We start from the raw sequence: 17,812 nt of genomic DNA, 5'->3' as shown, positions 1-17,812 counted from the left end.
TACGTAGTTAGCTTGCATAGCGGTTTGATTTTTGCTTGCTTAACGTTAGTTTGGGACACAACATCGCGAGTCTGTGTAGCAGGGTTTATGTTAGGAAAATGCGGCCAAATCTTACCAAATTCTGATGTGCACTTTGAACATGTTAGAATAACTGTCGACATTTACTTTTCCTCAGCCAACAAAATGAGTAAGTTAATGAACAGCAAAATCACTATCCTATGTGAATCTACTATAGTAGAAAAGTTTAGGCTACCTATTATATTGGTCAGCTTGTCGAGAAAGATCGTCTATTCCAGAGTCTGGACATTTGTGGGAAGATAGATCCCAAGTTCAACCAGAAGGCCTAGGCTACATAAAACAAAGACGTTAAAAAGCAATGAGTCTGATGCAACAGATCAGAACATTTAGCTTAGCTTTGATAAACTATTATTTCTTAAGATTATAAGCGCAGTAATGCACACAGGGCAGTAAGTAGGCTACGCAGGAATGTTCGTTCCATAATGCAATTGGCGGGAAAACACCATTGTTGAGAGGGCACTGCACAGTCAAGCGGTTTCACGTGACAGATGAAAATATCCGTTAGAAATGTAGAAAGAGGAGATCTAATAGGCTAATCTGAAGCAAGGTAAAACATGCCTCCTAAAATGTATTAAAACGTTCTGGTTTTAAACAGTTAAGTATGTTTTCAAAATACATGATACATGTTCAAAATAAATGTTTTTAAAAATGAGCCTCCAGCTCGTTGCAAAGTGATGTTTGACACGTTGATGAAGCCTGCCTGGGGAAAAAAAAATTGAACGTCATCTAACTGGGGCCTGTAGAGCACTGACTTTACGACCTGAAGATCACTGACGTCATGAAATGACCTCATATTTTTCTGAGTTCCCAGTTGTCTTGAAAGCACAGCAAGATGCTGCAGCAGTAGCTCTTGCAGAGTCTGACATATTTTCCACTCAATGGCTCTGTATGTGTGTGATAAAAAAAAAGATACATAAGGAATATAGTGTACACATGCACCAATTTAATTCCACAAAATTATGCAAATTAAGCATGATCAGTCAAATGTATGTACGTAGACTGGTGAATCCATCAATGAATCGGCTAAAAAGCTAATAGGCAAATTTAGAAATTAGATTTTTTCTTCTCCTGGACAATTGTACGGTGCCACTTTTATTTATTGGCTTTTTTTTATTTTTTATTATCGGACGAACGCCTGTTATTACTGGCTAAAGGAAGCCCTCTGTGTAGGTACAGACTCCCAATGTGTCCTAAACCTAGATTTTGGCATGTGAAAACACATTTAGTTCTGTAGCTAACTAATAATGAATGACACAAATGACATTTCCTAATCTTTTGTGTAGGTGACCCAGATTATTGTCATCATTTTGTTAGTCAGGGTCCAGTTTGGAACCACCATATCAGGTAAGCTGATCAAATTGTGTCAAAGAAAGTAGCTAGTTTTAAATGGACACTCCAAAATAAAAGTTTGTCAGATGTCCTCAGCCCTCAAAATAAGGGGAGGGGATAAGTCCATGTTTTACCAGGCATGGTGTGTGCTTAGTATTTATTTGGACAGTGAGGCCAAAATGTTTAATTTTGCTCTATAGTATACTCCGGCATTTTGGATTCGGGATCATATGAAGAGACAGTAAATAATGTCACCTTTAAAAAAAAAAAAAAAATGTCATACATATGTTTACCCTTTAGAAATGAAAGCACTTTATGTATTTGGTCCCCTAGGGATGTGCTCCGATACAATACAGCAATGAAAGGTTTATTTGAAACACTTTGGTTTGATTAGAGAACGAATTGATGCGATACGTTGCACAACATTTGTTGCATAAACACATACATTTTCCATGAGCTGGGCCGTTCTGTGGGCAAAAACAGCTCGTTGAAGAGGTCAAAGGAGAATGGCAAGAATCGTGCAAGCTAACAGGCGGGCCACAAACCGGCAAATAATGGCAAAGTATAACAGTGGTGTGCAGACAACATCCCGGAACACACAATTCGTCTGTCCTTGTCACGGATGGGGTATTGTAGCAGACTACACCGTGTTCTACTCCTATCTACTAAAAACCAGAAGAAGCTGCTCCAGTGGGCACACAATCACCAACACTGGACAATTGAGGAGTGGAAAAACATTGACTGGTTTGACGAATCCCGGTTCCTGAACTCTTTGACTTGAATGCAAATCGCTACGTCTGGAGAAAACGAGACACAGCTCATCACCTGTCTAACATCATCCCTACCGTGAAGCATAGTGGTGGCATCATCCTGCTATGGGGATTAGGGTTTCACATTTTGGGGAATATTCAGAGGTGAAAACTTTCTGTGGGAATATATGGGAATTAATGCAAATTAATATTACTACTATTTAATGTTTTTTGCATTGGATATATTTACCAAATCATATGAAGACAAACATTAATCTTTTACCTTATCATAAGTAGACATAATTGCAAATTATTAAATCAATAGTTAGTTGAACTTTAATTAAATGAGTTGACTCTTCGCATGGGATGATTTCACTGAACAACAAAATAAAGGGAATATTGAATAATCCCAATGATCCATCGCATCTCCCAAAAACGTTTTCAACATACGTAAAAGGATAGTCTAGAAACTAAATCTTTGATTGTCTTCCTCTCAGCTGTCCATGTCTTCTCCCTGGACCTCCTTAATGTCCACCTCTTGAACATCAGACTCTGAGGCCTCATCTTCACTGTCACTTTCCAACCTTGTTGAGGATGGCTCGTTGTCAGGCTCAAAAAGCTGCAAATTTGCCCGGATGGCCACCAATTTTTCAACCCTTGTATTGGCCAGCCTGTTGCGTGCTTTGGTGTGTGTGTTCCCAAACAAGGACCAGTTGTGCTCTGAGGTGGCTGATGTTGGTGGGATTTGGAGGATGATGGAGGCAACAGGGGAAAGAACCTCAGATCCACAAAGTCCCTTCCACCAGGTGGCTGATGAGATATGTTGGCACGACTGCCATATTGCATCTCCATCCCAAAGCCCCTGCTTGGAAGTGTACTTCGCCAGACTGCCTAGAACCTTGCCCTCATCCAGGCCAAGGTGGCGAGACACGGCAGTGATGACACCATAGGCCTTGTTGATCTCTGCACCAGACAGGATACTCTTGCCAGCATACTTGGGGTTCAACATGTACACTGCGGCATGTATGGGATTCAGGCAGAAGTCTTCACGCTTTTTAATGTATTTCAGAACTGCAGTTTCCTCTGCTTGGAGCAACAGTGAAGTGGGCAGGGCAGTATGGATTTATTATCTTACATCTGCAAGCAGAGTCTGAACATCAGACAGGATGGCACTGTCTCCCCCAATACGTGCAATGGCTACTGCAATAGGTTTCAGGAGTTTCAGGCTGCTTACCACTCTCTCCCAAAATACATCATCCAGGAGGATCCTCTTGATGGGGCTGTCCATCTCGGCAGACTGATATGGCCATTTCTTGGATAGACTCCTTCCCCTCCAGGAGACTGGCAAACATGATGACAACACCACCCCAACGGGTGTTGCTGGGCAGCTTCAATGTGGTGCTCTTATTCTTCTCACTTTGCTTGGCGAGGTAGATTGCTGCTATAACTTGATGACCCTTCACATACCTAACCATTTCCTTGGCTCTCTTGTAGAGTGTATCCATTGTTTTCAGTGCCATGATGTCCTTGAGGAGCAGATTCAATGCATGAGCAGCACAGCCAATGGGTGTGATGTGAGGGTAGGACTTCTCCATTTTAGACCAAGCAGCCTTCATGTTCGCAGCATTGTCTGTCAGCAGTGCAAATACCTTCTGTGGTCCAAGGTCATTGATGACTGCCTTCAGCTCATCTGCAATGTCTGTTGTCCCTTGTGTCTGTTCTTGTAGAAAACTGGTTGAGAGGTGGAGATTATGTCATTAATTATTCCTTGCCCACGAACATTCAACCACCCATCAGAGATGATTGCAATACAGTCTGCTTTCTCTATGATTTGCTTGACCTTCACTTGAACTCTGTTGAACTCTGTATCCAGCAAATGAGTAAAGCATGTCTGGCTGGAGGGGTGTATGCTGGGCAAAGAACATTCAGAAATCTCTTTCAATACACATTGCCAGTGAGCATCAGAGGTGAACCAGTTGCATACACAGCTCAGCTACGTTCCTCCATTGAGTCAAACAAACTTCTGCTTCCAGGAGGACCATGAGCTGTTACTATTGATAAGGTGTCTGTCTGATACATCATTTAAATGGCGAATCGAAGTAGAGGGACTTTTGTCAGAGGTTGCTTGTTTTGAGCGCTGGGGTAACTTTATGCACTTGGCCAGATGATTCTGCATCTTTGTTACATTCTTTGTTACATTCAAATCAAGCAGGCAGTCCTTTCGAACTTCTGGCTGTAAGTTCTTCACATATGATTTGGCACAGTATTTGCAAATGTACACAGCTTTTCCTTCTACATTAGCTCCAGTGAAATGTCTTCACACATTAGTGTGAAGGAAAAGCAGCCAACAAGTGCTCAGCATATGTGGGAACTCCTTCAAGGCTGTTGGAAAAGCATTCCAGGTGAAGCTGGTTGAGAGAATGCCAAGAGTGTGCAAAGCTGTAATCAAGTCAAAGTGTGGCTATTTGAAGAATCTCAAATATATAATATATATTGATTTGTTTAACACTCTTTTGGTTACTACATGATTCCATATGTGTTATTTCATAGTTTTGATGTCTTCACTATTATTGTACAATGTAAAAAATGAGTAGGTGTTCTAAAACTTTTGACCGGTAGTGTAAGTCAATAACTGTCAAACGTGTGTGTGTGTGTGTGTGTGTGTGTGTGAGAGAGTGTATGGGTGGGTATGTGTCTGTGCATATGAAGGGGAGAGGGAGGGAGGATGAATATGTGTAGGAGGGCAGGAGAGAATGGGTGTGCGGGGGCATGGAGTATATGTTGTGTGTGAATGAAAGAGAATGGATGTGTAGAGGGGTGTGGGTGTGTTTGAGAAAAGGGGACAGGGGAGGTGGAGGTTGGGATAAATTTGGCCTGGCTGGGTAAGGGAAGGAGGGTAGGTGGTGATAAGCTTGGCTTGGGGGGTTAAGGATGGGAGGGGGAACAAGCTTGGCTTGGGGGGGTAAGGTTGGGAGGTGGGGATAAGCTTGACTTCTTGGGTAGGGTTAAATGGGGGAGAGCAGGGAGGGGGTGGTGCAGAGAGATGGATTTGGTTTGGGATGGGGTTTTTTCTTCATTTTATTATGACTTGTAAATCCATTGTAAAATTAATAAGAGATCTGGACAGATAGGAAAGGAAGTCAAAGTTGTATTATTCCTCGTTTGTCATTTTAACTGCAATTTAATGGTGGATATTGGTGATAATGGAGAGGGACTATATCCAGGGGATTGGGATGGGGTGATTGGGAGGGCATCAGACACTTCTCTGAGGTGTGCTTGGGTCTTCCACTCATCCCATTTCAGTCTCTTGGAGGACCCACTCACCCCAAGTAGACCCTCACCTGCCAATATACTTACATTTACCTTGTAAGGTAATACAAACCAACCACAGTACTTATGTGGTAGTCCTTCTTAAAATGTACAGTATGTACAATGTACGTACAGTGCATTCGGAAAGTATTCAGAACCCTTGACTTTTTCAACATTTTGTTACGTTACAGCCTTGTTCTAAAATTGATTAAATGTTTTTTCCCCCTCGTTAATCTACACACAATACCCCATAATGACAAAGCAAAAACAGGTATCGCATATAAAAAAACTCAAGTATCAGTTACATAAGTATTCAGCCTGACAGAGCTTGAGAGGCTCTGCAGAGACGAATGGGAGAAACTCCCCAAATACAGGTGTGCCAAGCTTGTAGCATCATACCCAAGAAGACTCAAGGCTGTAATCGCTGCCAATGGTGCTTCAACAAAGTACTGAGTAAAGGGTCTGAATACTTATGGAAATGTTATATTAGAATTTTTTAATTTTTTTATTTGCGATACCTGTTTTTGCTTTGTCATTATGGGGTATTGTGTGTAGATTGATGAGGGGGGGAAACTATTTTATCCATTTTAGAATAAGGCTGTATCTTAACAAAATGTGAAGTGCATCCTGGGTCTTCTTCTTGCTGCGCTTCAACTTCTCAATGGTTTTGTCCATTTCGGACATCTATGGGCAAAGATAATGATAAGCATAATGACAACCATCTTTCTCTGTCCTCATCAACGAGCCATCCTATTTAGGATAGTAGCTGGCTAATAGTAGCTGCCTATGCTGTCTACATCACGAAAGCAACTGCTCTCTAGGGTGTCTCTCTCTCATTTGCAGGCTGTCCCTTTCTCTCTGACTGCCCGCACAAGTCCATGCAGCTGTAGGTGCAATGGATTGTGGTCATTTTAGTCAATTACCACATTTTCTGCACTAAACTATGTGGAATATTTATTCTCCTGTTGAAAACTACAACGTCCCGAAATATGTGCTTGATTTGATTTCTCTCTAGAGAAACGGCACATTGAGCTCACATAATAAACTAACTTAATGGAATTCAAATAATTGAACCGACGTCAGAGAATTGGTTGTTCTGAAACATTTTAATTACAGCTAAATCGCTCAATACTACTCACCATATCTTCATGTTTCGCAGTATTGGCCCGCTCTTTGTCAAAGGATATGGCGTGTAAGTTATTTTCCTCGTCGAGGCGCTCATTTTGTCTCTCCATCTCTTGCACAATATTCTATTGGATAGAAAAAGAAAATGCGTAGTCAATTTAAACACTATGGAGAAGAAAAAAATAATAAGAAATCTAATAATTGTCAGCATGACAATGACATGTGATCAAGATAATATTTCTTAGAGACTCACCTCCAATTCCTGGATCTTCTCCAGAGATAAAGTGGCAGATTTTTCAGACAGCTTTTGCTTTTCTTTAAGTTCTTCGCCCTGAGGGGAACCCAGTAGAAATATACTGTCAAAACATTATGTACCTTAATTCACATTGAACTCAAAAGTCTGGATCTTAGTCAGTGAAAAGTCTCTGCAACTTACCTGTTGCTGCAGTTCAGCGACCTTTTGGAGTATCTCCTTCTTCTCTTGTTCAAGCTTTTTCATCCTGTCCACCATCTCTTTTTCAGTAGCGAATAAAAACCATGACAAGAGTATGAAATCAGACATGGTTTACACATGACAAGAACACCAGCCTGTAAGCAATATGAATGAGGATTCACTATGCACCCTAAATAGCCAGAGAGAAGAACTTACTTAGATATGACTTGCTTTTGACCTGTGAGAAGGAAAAGAAAGTGGCAGCAAACAGCCTCCTCAACGGTAGCATACAATACATCATAGAATAACATAAAGCAATCAGATTATGAAATTATGAAAGCAGTAACTGTGCAACAATGACTTACAGATAGAATGCTCCTCCAGAAGAGGAAGCCGATGACCCCGGCACCTGCAGTGACCAGCACGGGTTCACAGGACACGCCGTAGAAGTCTGGACCTGGCTTCCAGTGCTCTGGCAGGCTGGTGACCATCTGGGGAGAGACAGGTCCAATCAGTGTTACTACAGCACATGTCAGGCTTAGCAAATAAGTTGGGTAATAGCTGGGCTGAGATGACAGAAGAAAATAAGTGATGTTAAAAACATTGAACTAAACCATCAGGCATTCCAGTGTTCTGTTTACAAGCATGGCTAATGGTTATCCCACTGAGCACCCTCTCAGTCAATGCAGAGGCATATCTTCAGATCAAATCAAGGTGGGTTTAGAAATAGATGTAGCCTATAACCTAGTTGTTGATCAAAATCAATAGAGAGAAGATTTGCCTTGACCTTATGCAATTAATGGGGATTGGATTGGACTGGGGCCCTACCACTGTCCAACCATGGTGACCTTTGCACAATACAGAACTTCCATCGCAGTCGCTCAGTGAAATTCAGGGATTGGCTAAATGAATCACCACAGAGTGGATCTAACTAACAAGCCTTAGGCCTATGTGGATTTAGAGTGCAAAAGATTGCATCATGTAGCCTTTCACCCTGTAAAATGGCCAATAAACAAAATAGATGATTACATGACATATCACTAGACATGATCCACATGTAGATTTTAATGGCATGTAACCTCAAGTGATAGTTATGTAAGGGGAAGCTGTCAAAGCAAAATTCAACAACTTGAAGGCACCTCTCGATCTGAGACCCAGATATAGGAAGAACGGATACTGCTAGTCTGGAAAGTGAGCCATTTTTTAAATGAGGAAGAGGACAGTCAACTTCCACTTTGAAAAAAATCAACTAAAAGAGCAATTAAGTGATCCATTCTAGGCTGCAGCTGTTTGGGAAATGCATTAGGTATTGTTGGACAAAATCATTCCCCAAGACAATGACGTTGCCAACAAGATTCAGTTTCAATGTAGCTAGCCAGCCAGCCATATGGCGGCCTAAGACTTGACTAGCCAGCTAGCTATATTGTAGCCAACTACTTACATATCGAAGTATAAGACAGGCAGTTGATCAGATTCTGTCATCAGGGGCAAAGTGGGTAAAGGGGTTGTTTCTTCCGAATCCATCGCTACTGTACGTTACTTTGACAGTTGAGCTGGCTATCTAGTTAGTTTGGCTTGTGACTTGCAATGCAACTCGTTTGCGTAAACCCGAAAATCCTCATTTCACCAACTGATCAACGTAGTCGACTACTGGAGAGGATCCTTCATCGTGGTTCTCTTTACCCAGGAGAGGACAATATGTACCTATCTTTCTAGCTACTATAACCTAAGCTTGAAGGTTAGCTTGCCAATGCTGGCTCTGCTTCGCCAACAACATGTCTACTAGCCTCCTTTTAGAGTTCTGAACGTGATTACTTTCTAAGCAAAACGCACAAAGCCTGCTAAAACGAGCGGGGTATCATTTATATCCCACTCAATAAGCAAAACACTGGCTGTGGACACTTAACTTCAGTCTACACTTCACTAGAACAAGTCAACAAAAAAATGGGAAAGGATCACTGAACCTGGGCTGCATTTAGTACGTTTTTACGTTCTGGAACGTTTAATTTAACGGAAACGGTGCTGTACTCAACTACCAGTTGAAAAAAGGGGAAGGGTTGGGTAACGCTGTCAGCATGGCAAATGCCGCCCCCCAAATAAAAATAATACATGCATTGTCCCAGCAATAATATAATAAGTATGAATACTTGAGTCCTAAGCACCACATGCAGGCAATTAGTCAATTACAATAGGAAGGAAAGCCCATTCACAAGAGAGAAATACATGAAGTAACTTACCATAACACCATATATTCCAAGATACTCATAAAACAGGGTGACGAGACGACCAGATAAAATTAGCACTGATACGAATGATGAACCACTCTGCTCATCTTCATGGAAATCAGTGACAGGAGGTGACTCCAGAGATCCTGGAAATACAGCACAAGCAAATTAGGTTAATGCATACAGTTTACATCTCACCACAATTTCAAAAGTAGGGAAGTATAATGAACACCTACCTGAGGGAGGGTGATCCATGTCTACGCTAAGTCCCATGTTCATGGTATTTTCAGACATATCCCCATCTTTTGAAACATTCAGAGAGGTTCAAACAGTGAGTAAATGTTCATGCATTGCAATCTAACTGGCATTGTCAGGAAGTGTATTTGTTCTGTCAACAGATTACTATTTACTTTGTTGTACTTCTTGGGCATTTCTTAAAGCTTATTCTGCAAACCAAATCTCCAGGCATTATTATCATGTCATTAGCAATGTATGAGACTTTCCAAATATTTATTTAACAAAAGGTTTTAATCCTCCTATACTCTGACATGAACATAAACTGAAAAAAAGCATTATTACCTGTGTCAGGGTGTAGTTGACTGCCCACTGCCATGGGAGCACTGTTTCTGGCCGTTGAGTACTTCTGACGCAGGGTGAACACCAATTTCTGGAAGTCGTCCAAGATGGAAGCTTCCTCAAGAAACTCACCAGCCTCCTGCTGCTGGTCAGCGTTCTCATGGGCATCCAGCATCCTCTCAATCTCATCCAGCACCGTTTCAATGTCCTCACTGACGTTTGTCTGGGACCGCCGGGCAGCCTTCAGCTCCAGGTCAAAAAACATGAACTCCAACCTAAAGAGGTTCTGAGGACCTAGAATCTTTTGGAGGCGCTCCATATCCTCCTCCTTGCAGCGGTCTCGCAATAGTCTCAGCCTCAACACATTGTCACTGTATTCCGCCTCTTTGTTTGGAAGGGGATCCAAAACTTTATCTTTAAGTGAGGGCATGTGGCTTTCAGCATCATTTTCAGTCTCATGCACCTCAGGTTCTATGTCAATAGCCTCATCGTGTTGGACCACATCCAACACATCACTGGATACAACATCGGTTTGTGTATAATTATTGGGTTGCTCTGACCCAAATTCAGATAGACTTTCTGTGTCATTTTCATCAGTGTGCTCAGTTTTGGATGAAGACAATACTGCATTTTCATCCTCTAGCAACTCTTCCTCAATCTCTTCCCCCTCTAGGTGTATTGAATCCTCCTCCTCTATGGGGAGTTCTTGATGGCTCTCTTTCACCATTGTGTTTTTACTTGGATCTGGGACCTTCTGGTATGGTTCTCGAAATAGTCTGAAAAGCTCTGTACCACCCTGTTTAAAAGTATTCTCTACTTGTGAGAAATCTATTGACTCCTCTTTTTGTATGGGGAGTTCTTCAACAGCTTGTTTCTGCTCTGATTCGTTAATTTTACTATCAAAGTCTGAGAGCATGTCTGTCTGTGAGAGCTGTTTAGGGACTGGGCTGTCATCTTCTGTAAGATTCTCTGCTAAAGCCTCAGTGTGTTCACTCGCCTCATCAGCAGGAGGTGTTGAAGGTTCGATGACACCTTCTTCAGATTCATCCTCAAACTGCAACGTCTGAGAATCCTCATCAGGTACTTTGACAGCATCCTCACTGAAATTAGAGTCCGCAGGTTCCTCAAAGATTAGCTCAGAGGAAGTAGAACAGCCAAATGACTCCTTGGGTTCTTCAATTTTGGGAGGCTCCTCTGGTGTAATCTCACCTTCGTCATCATCCTCCTCGTCATCTTCCTCTGAACCGGCAACATAAGCTATTCTTTCCCCACCACTGACAATGTTAAAAACGGTATCACCAAATGCAGACCACAGGTTATTGTCCTTGGAGTCCTGTTTCTGTGTATGAGGTACCTCTGATAGACTGTCTTCCTCATCTGTCTGATCAGATTCCGGAATGTTCTCGTGTTCCAAATTAGAACTTTCTTCAGAAAAAGCCAGCAATGGAGTTTCCCTGAGATGATGTTCACTTTCCTCATCCTGCTGATATTCAGTCTTGTCACTTTCCTTGTCATATGGAGTCACCTTCAAAGTGTCCTCATCATTGGAAGTGACAGCATCAAAAGTTATTCCAAGTGTGATTTTTAACTCAGGAATAGGTCTGCCTTCTGAAAAACCATCAGGTGCATTTTCTAACTCAGGATCATCTTTGGATTCAGGTTCTGAGGGGGTTTCTTTGATCTCACCTTCCTCTGGTTCAACAACACTGTACGGCACAGAGTCCTCTGTCCTCTGCTGATCTTTCTGAAGGTAATCTTTGATCCTCTCAGCTGTGGTCTCAAGTACAGTGTTAGATTCCACTCCCTTTGTGTCAAGAGTTTCAGGCTGAGGCAGAGAGGACTCTAAAGCCTCAAAATGTCTCAGATCATCATTATCTGGAACCTCTACAACCTTATCAATGTCCTCAGGTACATCCCTATCAATCTCATCATTTTCTAACAGTGTCACTTCAGGTGGAGGCTCATCCACTTCCACCGTGGTGCTCTCAGCACTTTTGTTTAGGTACAAAGTCTCTGTGGTTACTTGCACAGATTCCTCCTTGTCTGTTAACAACAAAGAGGAACCTAACAGTGAATCAATGGCATAACTGTCAAACTTATCGTGTCCAGTGTCAAAGCAAACAATGTCGGTTTCCTGAAAAGAAAAAGAAAACATTGTTTGAGTCATACTACCTGTCATGTTCCTGACCTTATTTCCTTTATTTTGTCTTTGTTTAGTATGGTCAGGACGTGAGCTGGGTGGGCATTCTATGTTATTTGTTTCTATGTTTAGGTTGGTTAACTAGCCTGATATGGTTCTCAATCAGAGGCAGGTGTTTTACGTTTCCTCTGATTGAGAACCATATTTAGGTAGGCTATTCACACTGTTTGTTTGTGGTTCCTGTGTTAGTGTTTATGCCACACAGGACTGTTTCGTTTGTGAGTTTGTTCCTGTTCGTGCGTTCTTCGTTGTCTGTAAGTTCTCATGTTCAGGTCTGTTTACGTCGTTTATTGTTTTGTAGTTTGTTAAGAGTTTTTTCGTGTTCGTCTTTCTTTAAATAAATCATTATGTCTTCATACCTCGCTGCATATTGGTCCGATCCTTGCTCCTCCTCAGAAGAGGAGGAGAACGAACGTTACACTACCTATTTCAGAAAGAAGTTCAGTCATTCCAGACAATGTTTTAAGCGATGATGCATTGGCAGTAGTGAACTAGGCCTACATCTATTTATTGACTTACCTCAGCAGGAATCTCCAATTCTTTTTCAGTGTATATGTGATTGATTACGAGTTGGTCCTTATTGAAGTAACCAAAGCGGTTACCAACCCATTGTAAGAAATGGAAACAAAACAGAGAATGAAACATGTTAACAAAACAGAAAAAGCTTCAACATTCCTTCTTGTCACGCCCTGGCCTTAGTATTCTTTGTTTTCTTAATTATTTTAGTTAGGTCAGGGTGTGACATGGGGAATGTATGTGTTTTTTGTAGTGTCTAGGGTGGTTGTAAGGTTTAGGGGGTTTATTAGAGTAGTTGGGTTTATGTTTAGTATAGAAGTCTAGCTGTGTCTATGGTTGAGTGTAGGTATCTAGGAAAGTCTATGGTTGCCTGAATTGGGTCTCAATTAGAGACAGCTGGTTATTGTTGTCTCTGATTGGGAGCCATATTTAAGGCAACCATAGGCTTTAGCTGTTTGTGGGGAATTGTCTATGTCGAAGTGTTTTGTGTCAGCACTTATGTTTGTATAGCTTCACGGTCGTCAGTTTGTTGTTTTGTTCGTTGCTCTTCTAAAATAAAAGAAGATGTACTTTCCACGCGCTGCGCCTTGGTCCTCTCTCAGTCCCTTTGACGATCGTGACACTTCTAGACTGCAATGTTATCACATACAGTACCAGTAAAAAGTATGGACACACCGACTCATTCAAGGGTTTTTCTTTATTTTCTACATTGTAGAATAATAGTGAAGACATCAAAACTATGAAATAACACATATGGAATCATGTAGTAACCCCAAAAAAGTGTACAAAAAAAATATCTAAATATATTTTATATTCTTCAAAGAAGCCCAAATCAAATTTTATTGGTCACATACACGTATTTAGCAGATGTAATTGCGGGTGTAGCAAAATGCATGTTGTGTTGTTGAAACAGGAATGCTTTTACAACAGTCTTGAAGGAGTTCCCACATACAGTATGTTGAGCTCTTGTTGGCTGCTTTTCCTTCACTCTGTGGTCCAATTCATCCCAAACCATCTCAATTGGGTTGAGGTCGGGTGAATGTGGTCAAAAAGCCCTTACACAGCCTGGAGGTGTGTTGGGTCATTGTCCTGCTGAAAAACAAATAATTGTCCCACTAAGCACAAACCACATGGGATGGCATATCACTGCAGAATGCTGTGGTAGCCATGCCGGTTAAGTGAGCCTTGAATTCTAAATAAATCACAGACAGTGTCACCAGCAAAGCACCCCCACACCTCTTCCATGCTTCACGGTGGGAACCACCCATGCGGAGATAATTCGTTCACCTGCTCTGCATCTCAGAAAGACACGAAGGTTGGAACCAAAACTCTCAAATTTGTACTCATCAGACCAAAGGACAGATTTCCACCAGTCTAATGTCCATTGCTCGTGTGTCTAGGCCCAAGCAAGTCTCTTCTTATTATTAGGGTCCTTCAGTAGTGGTTTCTTTGCAGCAATTCAACAATGAAGGCCTGATTCACGCAGTCTCCTCTGATCAGTTGATGTTGGGCTATGTCTGTTACTTGAACTCTGTGAAGCATTTACTTGGGCTTCAATATGAGGTGCAGTTAACTCGCAGCAGAGTCTTCCTTTCGTGTGGCAGTCCTCATAAGAGCCAGTTTCATCATAGCGCTTGATGGTTTTTGCGACTGCACTGTTCTTGCCATAATATGGACTTGGTCTTTTACCAAATCTTCTGTGTACCACCCCAACCTTGTCACAACACAACTGGCTCAAACGCATTAAGAAGGAAATAAATTCCACAAATAACATTTTAATAAGGCACACCTGTTAATTGAAATGCATTCCAGGTGACTACCTCATGAAGCTGGTTGACAGAATGCCAAGTCTGTGCAAAGCAGTCATCAAGACAATGGGTGGCTACTTTAAAGAATCTAAAATATATTTGATTTGTTTAACACTTTTTTGGTTGCTACATGATTCCATGTGTTTTCCAAAGTTTTGATGTCTTTACTATTTTCTACATTGTAGAATAATAGTGAAGTAAAACCCTTGAATAAGTAGGTGTGTCCAAACTTTTGACAGGTACTGTAATTTAATATTAACTCATACTTACACTCCCTGCACATATTTGTCCTTTGGCCTGAGAGTTTATAGTAGACATATATAGTCTCTCCTTTTTTAAATGACAGAAACCGACAGTCTGGTCCGGTGAAATCGCTGAAAGCTTTGCCCCGGCACAGGAGCACTGTGGAGAGGAATGATTCAAAGATCAGTTGTTTCACGCCTACCAAAGATTCCAGCCCATTACCTCAGCGTCCACCCTATGTGCCCCATGCACAATCAGGGCGTGAATAGAATACACATCACTAAAGTAAGCCTTGTTTTATCTGCTTCTCTTTTTACAGAGCCAGAGTATCCAAAAGGAAAGCCAAGCATTAAGGGTAAATATAATATTGTTTTTGTCTTGATAAGGTAGATGTAAAAAGAGAAGAACTTGCAAGCAGAGGGGTTAATGACATGCCAGTATTTTATGTCAACAATAGCTAGCTTTATAGCTAAGTTATCCTAAACCAACACAGAAGTGTGATATATTAATGGTCAGTTTAGTAAGTAACTCTAGTAGTTGATTACAATTAAGCTCACATCTATATTATTGTGTGTAGCTAGCGAGTTAGTTAACTAAGAAGACTGCCAGATCAATTAGCAAGTTGTCATGTAGTTAGTTAGTCAATGTTCACAAGTTTGGATTAGCTATGGGCCCTTGTGTGGCTTTGCCTTTGGGTTCAAGAAAATATATAGGCCAAAAGCTTGTTTACATGGTGCAAGCTACTAATGTAGTTACTACAGAAACACAGTTATTATAGTTCCAGAATTTGGCAACTAGTCAGGCAGTAGCCAACACAGGCTGAGACTTCGCTGCGGCTACAACTAAGCAAGCTTAGGTTATTATGCAATGGCAGTGTAACGACCCTGGGTTTATAAGCGTGGAAATCGACTCTGCCAAACGAGCATGCTTTTGCGGCACAGTCGATAGCGTGCTGGACTTCGGGCTAGAAGGTCGAGGGTTCGAGACCTGCTCCCTAACTGTTTCATTACAGTATTTACAACTAACGTTAACGATAGTTGCTCTAGGTTAGCCGAGTTCATCCCCTTGAAATGACAACGCCGGTCAAGCTAGCTAGCTATGGAAAGATGGAAGTATCCTGAAAGTTCGCTTGAGTTTAGCGCCAAGTACTTACTAATGCATTCCTCGTCTGCACTGTCTTGTTTTGCACACTTTGTACAAAATAATAAAATGCAGTACTACAGGATATTTCTTAACGTAGCTCTTTATTAGCTAGCTATAACTGGCATGTTCACGTATCGCCAACCAGGATCAAACTGACCATGACCTAACCATTTGGGTGGTCTTAACCAATCATAGCACAGTATGATATGGCGGTAAAATGCATCCAATTATAACTCAGTATGTTTACACATATGAATATTACATCCCCCTTCTTTTAAAACAAAAGAAAAATGTTTACATATTCTAAGCGTTTCTTTTGAAAACATGCTCTGCAGTTTGAACTTAAGGTAAGTAACCATTTATATTGCATACTACACCAACTGAATCAACATAGACTCTGAAACAATGATCCAACATACTGTTACTTTTCGAACAAGGGATTCTCAGCAACTCAGCTTTCACAGTAGAAATACATCTTAACATTTCAAACAAATACAATACCAAAGCATTTCAAGTGAACTTTCAATAACAAGTTTACAGTCTGGAACTCTTTTAGGGCAGCGATCCGCCTACACCCTTTGACATTTCACAGTTCTAGGACAGCTCTGGGCTTGACCTCTCTTCCTGACCTTGTGCGATATGATGCTGAGCATGCTTCTGTGTCAGTCAACAGCTCTTGTGGTGTTGCAGGTAAGTATGGTGTATGTTGTGATGTGTGTGTGTGTGTGTTTAGTCCATCACGTTCTCTTTCAGGGGAACAGTTCATCTCATCAGTGTGTTGTTCTTTTGTGTTCAGTAGGTGACGACGATTGCGGCGGTACACCGCTCCTTCTGCGGTGAGGACGTGATATGAACGTTCAGTGTTAGCTGGCTGGATGACGACTGCTGGCTTCCAGAGGCCATGCTCCTGGATTCAAACTGACTCTCCGTCGATCAGTGGTGGCAGTGGTCTAGCTGACCTGTCGTAGTATCGCTTTTGTTGTTGTTGTCTCTGTGCACGTTTTTAATGCATTTCCTTGTAGCTGACGACCTCAGGTTGTAGCTGCTGGTTGGTGCTGGGAAGGATTGAGCGAAGTCTGCGGCTCATCAACAGCTGAGCTGGTGATTTGAAGTTGTCAACTGGAGTGTTGCGGTATTCAAGGAGACTGAGGTAGGGGTCTCTCTTGTCTGCTTTTGCTTTATCCATGAGTGATTTAGCAATCTGCACTGATTTTTCAGCAAGGCCATTACTTTGAGGGTAATGTGGGCTTGTGGTGACGTGTAAACTCCCATGCTTTTGTGAAGGATTCAAACTCATTTGATTTGTAACAGGGCCCATTGTCAGATATTAAAGTCTCTACAATGCCATGCCTGGCAAAGGCTGCTTTCAGCTTGTATATCACAGCTGCAGATGTGGTGCTGTGAAGCTTGTCGAGTTCGAAGTATCTGCTGTAGTAGTCAACTGTTACGATGTAGTTCTCGTTGTTCCAGGTGAACAGATCGGTTGCCACGACCTGCCAGGGTCGGTCTGGGATACAGTGAGGTAACATTGGCTCTTTGGTGTTTGAGGGGCGTCGTTCAAGACATATGGCGCATTTACCAACAATGTCCTCTATTTGTTTGCACATTCCGGGCCAAAACAAAATGTCCCGTGCTCTCTGTTTGCACTTTTCCATGCCCATGTGTGTGTCCAGCATGGATCTTTGTCAAAATCTCTTCCTGAGACTGGTAGGAATGATGATTTTCTCTCCTTTGAAAACTATTCCGTTGATCTGTGATAGTTCATCAGAATGGTTCCAGAATTCTGAGACGCTCTGAGGGCATTTTCTCCTCTCCTCAGGCCGTCCATCCTGTATGACTTTCCTCAGCTGTGCGAGTTGTGAGTCCTTTTCTGTTTCTGCTTGGATCTCCTTCAGTTTTGTGTCACTAACTGGTAAGTTGCTGTACACAGTGTGCACTTGCATGTCCATGCCTTTGTAACAGGGTTTTATTGGTGATTCCCCTTGCCACTTTATTGTTAAGCCAATGGGTTTTTGGTTTTAGTTTTGTCTTGCCGTCACCTACTCAACATGGCATCTTATTGGCTGGTTTGCGTAGCT

This window comes from Salvelinus namaycush, unplaced genomic scaffold (assembly GCF_016432855.1).
Source record: "Salvelinus namaycush isolate Seneca unplaced genomic scaffold, SaNama_1.0 Scaffold609, whole genome shotgun sequence".
In the NCBI taxonomy this organism is placed as follows: Eukaryota; Metazoa; Chordata; class Actinopteri; order Salmoniformes; family Salmonidae; genus Salvelinus; species Salvelinus namaycush.
Note: the sequence above shows the minus strand (reverse complement) of the source record.